Below are 12,788 nucleotides of genomic sequence, written 5' to 3'. Positions count from 1 at the left end.
TCCACACGTGTGTTCTTTGGGAGCAGAATGAGAAGTCCCTCACTAGTGGTGCTAAAAATCAATATTTGTCAGTCTGTTTGAATACGGGAGGTCTGATGCTGCCTATGCAAGGAGAACGTGAATAGAATCAAAGAATCAGAGGCATCAGTTATGTCATGGCTCACAGAGAGTCATTAAAAATTAAAGTTCTGGGCTTTGTTTCTCCCAACTTTTCTGTTCTTTTCTATTTTACAATTTATCAAATAAAACCACTGTTCTCTGTTAGTAAGGATGCACGTGCATTGTTTCTTTTCACTACCTCCCCTTTATCACTCTCTGAGATGTCACTGTGTGACCAGTTTTTACAGGAGGCATGTTATATTTCCAGGCTTTCTTAATTTGGACTATCAGCTGGCAGTAGAAATTGACCTTCATGTTTATTTATATGCTTATTTTGTATTTTATTTTTTAAGAAGGGGTGATGTAAATGTGGGTGCAAGGGTGGTTACCAGACTGAACTTCTAACCCTAAGGAAACGGCATTGCCTTCTGGTTGTTCACAGCAATTCTATTCTGCCTATACTTTTCATCTTTGTGATGTGGCATTTGTATTTGGAATACTTAATATCATTGGTCTGTGATGATCAGATTTGGTATTTCTGAGTATTCCTGAATCAGAGTCAGGCAATCAAAGGCTTAGGCTGTATATTGTGGATTATCTAGAGTCAAGAGGATAATTTCTGTTAGAAGCCCCTGATTTGGCTGAAATCAGCCAAAAGCAAATTATGTTTTCCATGACAGAAGCAGTCTGGCTGAAAAGGCTACTGATATATTTGTTTAGTGTTTGACCTGCACCACGGGCTTTGCCTACAAAGTCTGATTTAGTTCTCACCACCATCCACTGAAGAGTACAGTATTATCCCTCTTTGATCAGATAATAAAATGGCTCAGCAAAGTTCGTGAACTGTCAGTGGTCAGAAGCCAGTGCATGTGGAGTTGGGTTTAGATACAGATTTATTTCATTCTAAACCTGTGTTTGTTCTACTGGTACCCTTAGGGCAAACAGCAGAGAAATTCAGTTTGCATTCTCACCAGGGTACTTCTGGGATGAGCTTCCTTCTCCCTTGTGTGCCACAGGAGGGAAAGAGTCAGGGGTTTTAAGAGAAAGGCCAGCATGCTGATAGCTGCAGAGAGCACTGGGGTGTCTACTTACACTCCTCTCATCCTCATGAGCATCCACAAAGGGCTCTGGTTCCAATAAATATGTCAGAAATGTCTCTTCAATATTCAAACATAGAGTATGGAGATGCTGGACTCTAACAACATCTTGAGAATATGGAAACTTAGATTTTAATTATGAAAATATATGCTTTGGGACCCAGATTTATGCTCTGTTGTTGAAAGCATTTTTTTTTCTTTTTTTTTTTCTGGGTGAAAAATGTCCTTTGACTGTGAAGTGACCAGCCCTAAGTGCCTCTTCTAGAATGAAATCTCTATACCTATGTCTCAGGGAGCATTACAGAATAGGATGTAGAAAGGCTGCAAGAGCCAGAGGGACAAGATACCAGCTGTTAGTTAATGCATTCTATACAGGACAGAGAAGCTGCAGAAAATGAAATCTCCACAGTATGGTAATCTAACAAAATTTTCACAATAGGGCTGCAGAGATAGTTCAGTGGTTGAGAGCACTGGCTGCTCTTGCAGAGAAACTGGGTTCGATTTCCAGCACCCACATGGCAGCTAAAAATCATCCTTAACTCCAGTTCCAGGGGAATCTGACACCCTCTTTTGACCTCTGTGGGCATTGCACAACATAGGTACACTTACCTACATGCAGCCAATACACTCGTACACATAAAATAAAAAGAATACATAAAATATTTTAAAAGATTTGCATAACGGCAAAACCAGTTGACATGCCAAGGTGGATGGAGGAAGTTCCACAGGGTCCCACCTCAAGATGAAGAGCTACAGGCAGTCAGTAGATGTTGAGGGAGGGAGGGAGGATCAGTTTTTCCAGGGGCTGGCTTTCTGATAGGTTATCAAATCCTGTAGGCAGCCTTAAACACAGGTACACATGAGCACCTCTAAATGGATTCAGTGCATTATTTATATACATATATATGTATATTTGTAAATGCATATACATATATGTAACAATAATAATCAAAGAAGAGGATAAGAAATTGAGACAGAATTGGGGGACATGGAAGGAATTAGTGGGGGACTGGAAGGGATGGAAAGAATGCAAAGACAATAGTCATATACAAAATTCTAAAGAAAATCAGTCCTTTTAGGGGCGAGGGAGATGGCTCAGTGGATAAGGTGCCTTGTACATAAACATGAGGACCTGATTTTGAATCTTCAGCACCTACATAAAAAGATGAACATGGTAGTGCAACTGTGTAATCCCAGGGCTGAGAAGGCCAGGGCAGGAGGGCCTACTGACCGGCACTCTAGCAGAAATGGTGAGAGACCTGTCTCAAAGTATAAGGTAGAGGGACATGGAAGAAGACATTTGACATCAATCTCTGACCTCTGCACACATGTACGTACATGTATGAACCTGTACACCCAACAAACACAAAATTTAAAAATAACTGTAAAAGTAATTCTAATGAATTGTAATGATAATTAGTGTTGGTTCATTGTGCATAATAGATTGTTTATAAACTATAATTGTTATTATCGTGAAATGAAGATATTTGGGAATTGGTTCTGGTTCTTCTATTAACTCACTTGTAAACTGCTGCTTACTATTTATGAACCCAACAGAATGCAAAACTCATGCACCACACATGCAGACAAACATCCTAGAAATAAATAATAAAACAATAAAATAAGGAACGTGAATTAATTTCCAACGTTTTTTGCTTCCAACTATTTTGAACTGCATTTATGAATACTTAATTAGTTTCATTTTCATTAATCAAAGGCATATATGAAAACGAAGCATGGAAAACTACTAAGCCAACAACAAGAAGACTAAAAAGCAATTGAGCCTTAGTAAATCATATTAATGAGTCTACATTTTCATGAACAAAATGAGGCTTGGTCTTGTGCATATATTCAATTTTCAGTTGTTAGTTTTGGAGAGGTAAGATACCTCAAGAATCCTCACTGGTGCTTTTTTGGATATCTAGAGTCTGAGAACTTCAGGGCTGGTGTCAGTGAGTTGTACTTCACTGCATTTGATCCTCAGAATTCTGTCTGTCCTTAAACTTTCATTATTTGCTCCTAATTTTCTATTTTTGGTCTACTTTCTCTCACGGGTTCACTGTTGCTAGCATTCATATTGTATGATCTCATACACACTCCTTTGGTAATAAATAAGAGCACCACTTTGGATCCTGTCACTTAAAATGAGTTCTAAGGACCAAGAGCCTTGGCACCATCAGGGATCCCCCTATAAATGCTGAGTCTCAGGGCCTGCTCTGGACCTTCTGAACCCATGTCTATAATTCAGCAAGGCTCCAAAGTGATTTATGTAAACATGAAGTCTGAGAAGCACTAGATTACAATCCAAATCAGAATTCATCATGAAACAATTGCCTAGTGAATTTCAATCCCTGATCAATTGTTTCGAATAAGCCATGCAAAGCCGGGGAGTTTCAGTGCCACAAGGACAGAGGTGCCCTGCATCCCACCTAGAAGATTTCTTATCAGTATCATGAAAAGAATCAGTATTTTGACTCAGAGTTGATTTTAGAGAAGTAGATAGTAGGATAGAGGTCACCAGAGGTCATCAGGGACAGGGGAACAATGAAGGAATATTGGACATGTACCCAAGTGCAGCTAGACTGAGGAATAATCACTTTTGTTGTGCAGCACAGGGAGGAGTTTGTAACAATTTGTTGTATATTGCCCTACTTTGCTGTCTGCTTCTGTGATCACCATGACCAGAAGCAACTTTGGGAGGGAAGGGCTTATTTCATCTTAAAGGTTACAGTTTACCACTGAGGGAAGTTGAGGCAGAATTTGAAGCAGAAATCGTGGAGGAACATTGCTTATCGGCTTGCTCCTTCTGGCCCGTGCTCAGGGAGCTTTCTTGGATAACCCAAGCCCTCCTGCCCACAGGTGATACGACTCATATTAGGCTTAGCCTTCACATGTCAATTAACAATCAAGATAATCCCCCACAGACATGGCCACAAGCCAATCTCATGGAGGCAGTCCTCCACCTGAGTCTCCCTCAGATGATCCCAGGCTGTGTCAAGTTGACTGGTGAAGCTAGGAGATATGTTATACCAAGAATTAGAAGATTTCAAAGTTTCCCCACACAAAGAAATGACACACATTGGAATAGAAATTAACTGACATCACATTATATCCCTTCAGTGTAGCACTTAAAAATATTTTAATTTAATAAAATCAATAAAACATCTAAAAAGTTATCAGTTGATCTATAATCCAGAACTGTGTATCATTTTCTAACTAATAAATAATGATTTTTCCCTTTTTGTTTTCTTAATTTTTTTAGACAGACAGGGTTTCATAAATCCCAGGTGGGCCTCAAAGTTTCTATATAGTTGAGTATGACTTTGAGCTTTGGATACTCTTGTCTTCACTTCCTGAATATTGTGATTAAAGGCTCACACCACCGTGCTTGCTTTCTTCACTCTTCTGAAGTGCTTTTTTCCAGTCCTATTTTCCAAATCAGCTACAGTCCCTGTCCCCCTGCAGGATCAGACTAAAGAACACAGCATTTCCCTTGAGGATTGTGAATCCCTCCCTCAGAGTTCTGTTAACCTTGGTCTGGAGATATCTATCAACCACCCTTCTAGGATTCAGGAACTCCCTGAAAACAGCTGTGCAGACAATGTTTATGTCACCTCTGCTTCCTTCCTTTCCTTCTTTGCTTCCTTCTCACCTCTGTTCGTCCCTCTCCTCCCAGGGCTTAAAGTAGGGTGGCCCTTCTACATATGCTTGCAGAGTGAGCAAAGAGATACAGTAGTATACGACAGCATCTCTCTGAAGAACAAACTGCAGCCTGTACAGTAGGTGCCTGCACCACCTGTTTAATAGGACTGTTATGAGAATCAAATGAGACTGGGCATGTAGTGCCCCTATGTGAGCTGTAAAACACTGTATCAAAATGAGCGAGTATTATTAGGCATATGTGGTCTGGTGGTGTCTTACAGATGGCAGTCACCTGTCGTCATGAAAACCATCTTTAAGCCAAAGCTGAAACTATAATGACTCTGGAAGCTCCTGGGGCAGTGAATTATCAGCTGTTGCTTCTGTGCTCTCTTTGGACCAGGTTTTTGCTTTCCATGTATATTTACTCCTGGACTGTTGGCTGCTCTGCTGGTACAGTCTGGGGTAGTGTGGCTACTCATGGAGCTGGCCTGCCCACCCTGCTTTCAAGAGTCAGTGGTGGCTTTCTGGAGTCTTGCGTTTGGCTGAGAAGAGCTCTTTCTGTCCTGTGCCACGTGCTTGAAGCATTTACATGCTGTACGACTGCTTCATTAGGGACACTCACTCAGATTGCTTTGCTGGAAACAATAAGGCCTGCACTGGTATAGAACGGAGTTGAATAGACATTTATCTTTTCACAGGGCAAATCAATGAGTAATTTTCTGGTTTGAATGCTATATTTAACACCCTGTCTGGGGAAATGCTGTCAGGCATGTCCTATCCCAAGGTGGCTTTAATAAAGAGATTTAAAAAAAAAAAAAACTCCTACTTAAGATTCCTGGAACCTACTTTAAACATTTCCAGGGAGTCCTTACCCCTTGACTTTTGGCTCAGATGTAGAGATCTCTTAAGGAAGTGTGCAAGGAATTGACAGCATTTACTTCTACAGTGCAGCATTCTGTGAACTCTAATGACATAGGAAGTCAAGAAGGCATTTACTGCACAAATTCAAAGCTGAAGCTTTCTCCTGTACTCTGTGTCAATGTCCAGGGTATGAAAACACTTAAATCTGTTGATTATTGGCCTACCACCTAGTGCAAAGGAGAGAAATGAGTCAGGTGAGGAGTACAGGTTATCTCCAGTACTGTGTGCTATCTAATCAGTAGAGTAGTCCAGTCTCCAATCTCTGCAGCCAAGTCAGTTTGGCGGCTTAAAGACCTCACATTTCAATGTATGTACAGTCTTTTCAACTTCTGCTCAAGCATCACAAAACCACGTATTGTCATCCAACCTTATCAGTTTACTGATAAAGAAAAAAAAAAAAGAGGCTTAGAGATGTCAGTTGATTCATAAAGTTCATGGCCTCCTTTGCTGGTAAAATACCCTCATCAGCCTCTGAGAATAGTAGGATTCATGGAGACTGGAAGGGTGGAGTTATTTTCTTCAGTACGACCAAAGTGTGAAGCTCATTTGTAGTTGGGGGATTTGGGGAGAGGTAGTTAGATACTCTTGAAAGCTTAGCATGAAGGCGCTAGTAATATGTATTACAGTCTTCTGTGTTCATTCAAGATCTAATTTGTAAACCCTTAGGACACCGTAGTGGCATTGTGTAGTACAGAGGCTCTCTCCTCTGGAGTACTAGACTTTTGACTGGTGCAGACACTAGGATGGTTCTGCATTCAATAGCATGGAGATGGTGGCTCAATATGACCAGATGACATTAAAACCAAGCTTTCCTTATAGTAATTATCGTCACGTTGATTTTAGCATGGATTTGGAAAAATAACTTTTTGAAACCCTTTCAGATAATTTTCAGAGACAGGTCCTCTGTACTGCATGTGCTCTCTCTGGTTAAAGCTCCAGTATTTGGGCCCAACTGATACTTTCCCTCTGGGGACAAAGGGAGCTTTAGGAGATCATTTTGAAGTCTGTTTTTTATGGTTGTTCCCTTTGGCATAGGCTTAACGGGGACCGCAGCTATCCCGCAGCTGTCCATCCATACATCAGCGAAGATCGTCCTGTGTTGCGGAAACCGACGTCCTACCTTCCTCTCAGAGCTTACAGTCTCTGGACAGTTTCTGGAATTCAGACTCCCTCACAGTCGTTCTCACAGTGAGCCCTAGATGGCGATGTTGTACCAAGAACCTCTTCCCAGAGGCAGGGGGGTGGGCGGGGGAGTTTCCAGCTGTGGCCTGCTGAAGCTGAACTCCGCGATTCCTGTTTTAAGTTCCTCAGGTTGGTCATAACCCAGCAGTTCTCCTTCTGGTCCCCTGCTTCCCCATCACTCTCACCAGCTACAAGCTGGGAAGGAGAGCTCTGCCGTCCTTCCCTCCTCACTACTTTCTTTTGCTTTACAGGGGTCTGTGATTAATAGCAGCGCCAGGAAACAATTGAGAGGAAGGCACTTGCAATGCAACAGCAGATAGATTAAATGTAACCGGGTGCCCACCTCTTTAGTGAGAGCATCCTTGCAAATTTGTTTTCTCTTCCCTCCCACCGTGGCCCCCCTACTCAGGGTGGAGCGGTGCAGTGACTTCATTAATCAAGGCACTTCTCAGGGGCTGATGAATTTTAACAGAGCAAACTGTCACTTACAGTGCTTTGCTGTCTCATGTATCCCTGAGCACTGATTATTTCATCTCCACCAATTAATCAAGACAGCCACAAAGCGACCCTGGAGTTTGTTAGCAGAAAACAAGTTGCTTTTTCCCCCAAAGACAAGGCTTTTCCTCTTATTTCAGATGTGAAGAATACCCCTTTAGTTTTTCTGAGAGACACACCCAAGTCACTAGTTACCCTTCTGTCTTCCAAGGTGATCCTTGATCATCCGTTCCCCAATCTGACTGCCCTTCCTTGCTGTAAGGGCTCCAGTATTTTGAATGGAAAGTTGACAGACACAAACACCTTTTCACCTACACTGGTTGTCAAGCAGGGCTGCATGTTAGAATTATTTAGAGAGCTATTCAGAAACACTCATGCTTTACATCTGCACCAAAGACATATTATTGCAGAATTCTTGGGTCTGTTGCCTGGGCATGGATATTTTAAAGCTTTTCTAACAATTTCAAACTAGAATGACAACAGCTGTCCCAAGAATCCCTTGCTCCTCTACCTGTTGTGCAGTCGGGATGCTCATAAATATAATTAACAACTCCTATTAGGTAAGTAATATTTTTGTAGCAATTGCATAATCCTCTTTATTTTCCAAAATTAAACATTTTGGGAACTATGTTGGCTGAAACAATGATATCTCTACAGTTTCAGGATGTATCAGTGATACTGTCCACTCTCCTCTTTACCACCCTTCCCCTAAGCACAATACACAATGCATTTTCCCATTCATTCATTTGTTTGTTCATTAATTAATTAATTAATTCATTCATTCATATTTCAACAAATATTTATTGAACATTTTCCTCTGAACCAGATTAAATCTCTGCCATCAGCATTCTTTTTGGCCCCCCTAATAGCCCCAGCTGGCCTGGAACTCACTATGTAGACCAGGCTGGCCTTGAACACACAGAGAACCATCCACCCCTGCCTCCCAAGTTCTGGGACTAAAGATGTGTGCCACCACGCCTGATATTCTTAATATTTAGCAAAATACTTACACAGATTACATTTTATTACAGTTATGATAAATACTATGAAGGAAAATACAGGGTTCTCTGAGAAGATTTGATGTACAATCTGAATCTTGCTTGTGAGTACAAAGGCTCCTCCAGGAAGAGAGAGTGAGTTATAGGGAAAGGAAAGCAATATCTTTCCAAACATCGCCAAGATGGTGGGTTATTGCAGCTATTGAAAGGAAGCTTGGGAGAGAATGCTTATGTTAGAGGCTAAGAGGTAGGTAAAGACCAGACGGCATAAGGCTCTGTAGGTCAATTCTGGGACTCTATCTGAAAACTGAAGATAGGCTTTGAATAAGTTAAAGAATAATTACACTGGTGATTTAGAAAATATTATCCGGAAGAATTTCCAGCATGCTAAATAAAATAAAGGCCTCTAAAAATCTTCCCTTTGCGAAAGAAGAAGCTGTAAGAATTGATGAAAAATCATCATTTTCACAACTCCGGATGTTAACCAAAGAAAAAATATCTGAAGATAATTTAGTTTTAAAAATGGCTGAGGATCAGTAAATGATATTTAGTGTTTTGGCTTGCTTACACCAATGTTCCCCTCCCTAGGTCCCAAGTTGTTTTGAAAACTGCAGACTTGTGAATATAGGAATACTAAATCCAGAGGGCTAAGTAGGGATGGGAAGAGAGGTTTTGGTGCTGCTAAGAACCTCTTGTGCCCTAGGAGTTATCAATGTGACATACCTAACAGCTCCCTGGAGTGACCTCCTTCATGGGCTTGTCTCTGACCTGACCCAGAGATAATTTACTGACTTTTTTTATAGGAGGCCATGGAGACACCACCAGATAGACTTGAACCAGTGTCCAGTCTACAAAGAGGAGGGTCAACGCAGAGGAAACATTTCCTCCATGCTTCCAAGTGAAGCAGCCATGCGTGAGCAGGACCTTTGACTTATCTTCACATAGAAGGAACTGGTAAAAGAAAGGAGACAAGGGCTCCTCCCAAGCCCATATGGCCCCTGAGAAGCAAATCCTCAAATGGCCTTAAGAGTGAAAATAAATTGGTTTATCTGGGCCAACTGTAGGGTCTTAAACACCCAAAAGGAAAGTATAACCAAAGACTAAAGGGGTCAATATAAATTTTTAAGAGTCCATATGTATAGCTGAAGGATACATAACAAGAAACAATGCTGACAACTTTTTAACATCACAACTGCTGGTGCCAGATGAGGCAATCAGGAGGCTGGTTAGAAACCTGAAGGAGCAGCCAGGGAATGAGATGTTTAGAGTGGTGTTGGAAAGCTCTGACAGACTCCTCAGAGATTTTCCAGGTTATATGTTATATTCAGGGCTAGACACAGAGCTTCCAATAGTCATGACGCTTCCAGATTTGAAAAAATATGACTTGAAGAGGTCCTAATCTTTCACCTCTGGCTTAGCTTGTCTTTGTTAGCATACAGAGTGTTGAATATGTGCCCTAGACACACACATAGAATGCCCACAGCCCAAGATGGGAGATTTAGTGACTTGCAATTAATAAAATATTGTATAATCATTAGTTAACAAGAAAACTGAGACATTAATCCATGGTCAAACATAGTAATAAATATATCATTTTAATAGTTTGACCAAGGAATTATTTAAATAAAAAGGAGAAGGAATAAAAAGAAATAAGGAATTGGGAGATGAATCAGTTTGTACAGTGCTTGCTGTGCAAGCCTGAGGACCCTAGTTCATATAAAAATGAAAAGGCACTCTCATATAAAAAGCCATCCATAGACATTTTGTACTTGTAACCCCAGCACTGAAAAAAGACAGGTGAATCCACAGAACTTGGTAGCCAGTCAGTTTAGAAGAACCAATGAGCTACAGGTTAGAGATCTCATCTAAAAAAATAAGGTGAAGAAGAGATTGTGAAAGACACCCAACTTCAACTTCTGTTCTCCATATGCAAATACACACATTTGCATATGCATGGATATGCACATGTGTGCATAATCACAGGAACACACATGCAAAGAAACAGAAACAAAAAAATATCGTATTAGAGTAAGAATAGGAGGGTGTCAGAGTGACTTTTAGAAACATGGACGTGCTACTTCTTCTATAAAATAAACAAGGGGGGACTGTGATAATGACTTCTGGACAAATGACTTTTACCTAACCTTGTAACCCAAAAGTTACTCTTATGTTTTGAGAGCATTTAATGCCCTCTTGGCTTGTTTGTAATATAAATAACCTTAATAGACCTTGGGCTTTTCTTTTAATCTAACTTATAATGTTACTCTTGAGATCCTTCCTTTCCTTTGACCTAGAATAATGTGTGTGTGTGTGTGTGTGTGTGTGTGTGTGTGTGTGTGTTGTGAAAATAGCAAGCACTACTCTCTCCAAACTGCAGGCTTCTCTCTCCAGGGTGAGTCAATTGGGCCCTCCACGCCTTGCCTCCCCCAGCCTCACTCACCCTCCCATCTCCCCTGCAGGTCTCTCCTCCTAGACTGGGCCCAGTCCCATTCCTTTTCTTGGTGCCCCAGACACCTGGGGAACCACCACTGCTTCTTCCTGATCCTTTGCATCCAGACCAACTCAATTCCTTCTCTGATTCCCAGGGGAGCTCTGGGCCTGGCCCCACCCTCAATTCCCTCTGTCTTCCTGGGTCTGCACAACCCCACAGGATTTTTCCTGGACCCCTGGGCTGACCTTTCCTCTTCCTTGTCCTTTGCATCCAGACCAACCCAGCTCCTCAGTGCAGTGCCCAGGGGCCCTTGTGGGGCACCTCCTGCCCATATATTCCTTTGCATCTCTGCATGGCATGGCCACCAGCTGCTCTAGACCAGCATCTTTCCTGGGCCCAGCTCCCAGGGTAGTCCAACCCCTAAATTCCTGAGGCCAAAATCTATCCTGAAGGGATCCAGACCTTAGGAGAAAGACTGAGAGCATCTGATCCTCATCTGAATTGGGCCTCTGTGGGAACAAAACCCATCTTTTTGTTGTCTGAAAGAAACCCATCTCACTTTCAAGGACAGGCACTATCTTAAGGTGAAACAATGGAAAAAAAAATATGCCAAGCAAATGGTACTAAGAAAAAAGCAGGCATTGCAATTCTAACATCTGAAAAAATAGACTTTAAAACTAATAACATGAAAAACCAAAATAACATATCCCCACCAAATACCAGTAATCCTCTAGAGGAGCACAATGAGAATCCTCTAGAGACTATGCAGGACATGGAACTCAAAAGAACAATTATAAACATGATAAAAGAATTCAGTGAATTTAAAGAACACACACACACAAAAAAAGAAATCAAAGATCTGAAGGAAGATAGGGATAAACTTCTGAATAAATTCAGAAAAGAGAAGTATTGAAGAATACTCAGGCTGAAATGAAGAAGGAAGTGAAACACTCAGTAAGCCAATTAGAAATGACAGGAGAAACCTCACCAATAGGAAAATGAAATGGAAAACAGAGTATCAAGACTGGAAGATAAAGTGGATGAACTAGACCACTAAAGCAAAACTTATGAAAAACTTAAGAAATCACAAGAATGGAATATGCAGGAATTGTGTGACACTATAAAAATACTAAACTTATGAATCATAGGCATACAGGAAGGAGAAGAATCGCAAGAAAATGGCATGGGCCAGATCTTCAACGAATCGTGGAAGAAAATTTCCCAGAATTAAAGAAAGATATGCCCATACAAATACAAGAAGAATGTAGAACACCAAACAGACAGGACCAGAAAAGAAATTCTCCACTGCACAACATAGTAAAAACACTAAACGTACAAAACAAAGCGACAATACTGAAAGCTGCAAAAGAGAAACAACAAGTCACAAATAAAGGAAAACCCATTAGGCTTATAGCTGACTTTTCAGTACAAACTATGAAAGCCACAAGAGCCTGAACTAAAGTATTCCCAGTTTTAAATGACCACAGATGCTAACCCAGATTACTATACTCAGCCAAAATGTCTATTATAGTCGAAGGGGAAAGAAAAATCTTCCATGACATAAATAGGTTGAAGGAATTCATGTCTCCCTTCAGAGATTTCTGGAAGCAATACAAAGAGCTGAAGTAAGGAATGACTATACCAAGGGGTTGCGTAAAGAAATTCAATGAAAGTATAAATGTGGAAAAGTACAGCTATATCAAGAATATAAAAGAAATAAAAATGACAGGAATCAATATGCATCTTTCGTTAATAACTTTAAATATTAATGGACTGAAATCCCCAGTCAAAAGACACAGACTAGGTGAATGGATTAAGAAACAAAACCCATATTTTTGTTTTACAAGAAACTCATCACACTTTCAAGGACAGACACTATCTCAAAGTGAAAGGATGGAAAAAAAAATATACCCAGCAAATGAT

The sequence above is a fragment of the Nannospalax galili genome, unplaced genomic scaffold (genome assembly GCF_000622305.1).
Source record: "Nannospalax galili isolate Female #2095 unplaced genomic scaffold, S.galili_v1.0 scaffold784, whole genome shotgun sequence".
NCBI classification, from domain to species: domain Eukaryota; kingdom Metazoa; phylum Chordata; class Mammalia; order Rodentia; family Spalacidae; genus Nannospalax; species Nannospalax galili.
The sequence above is the reverse complement of the archived record's forward strand: the minus strand, read 5'-3'. Positions refer to the sequence as shown.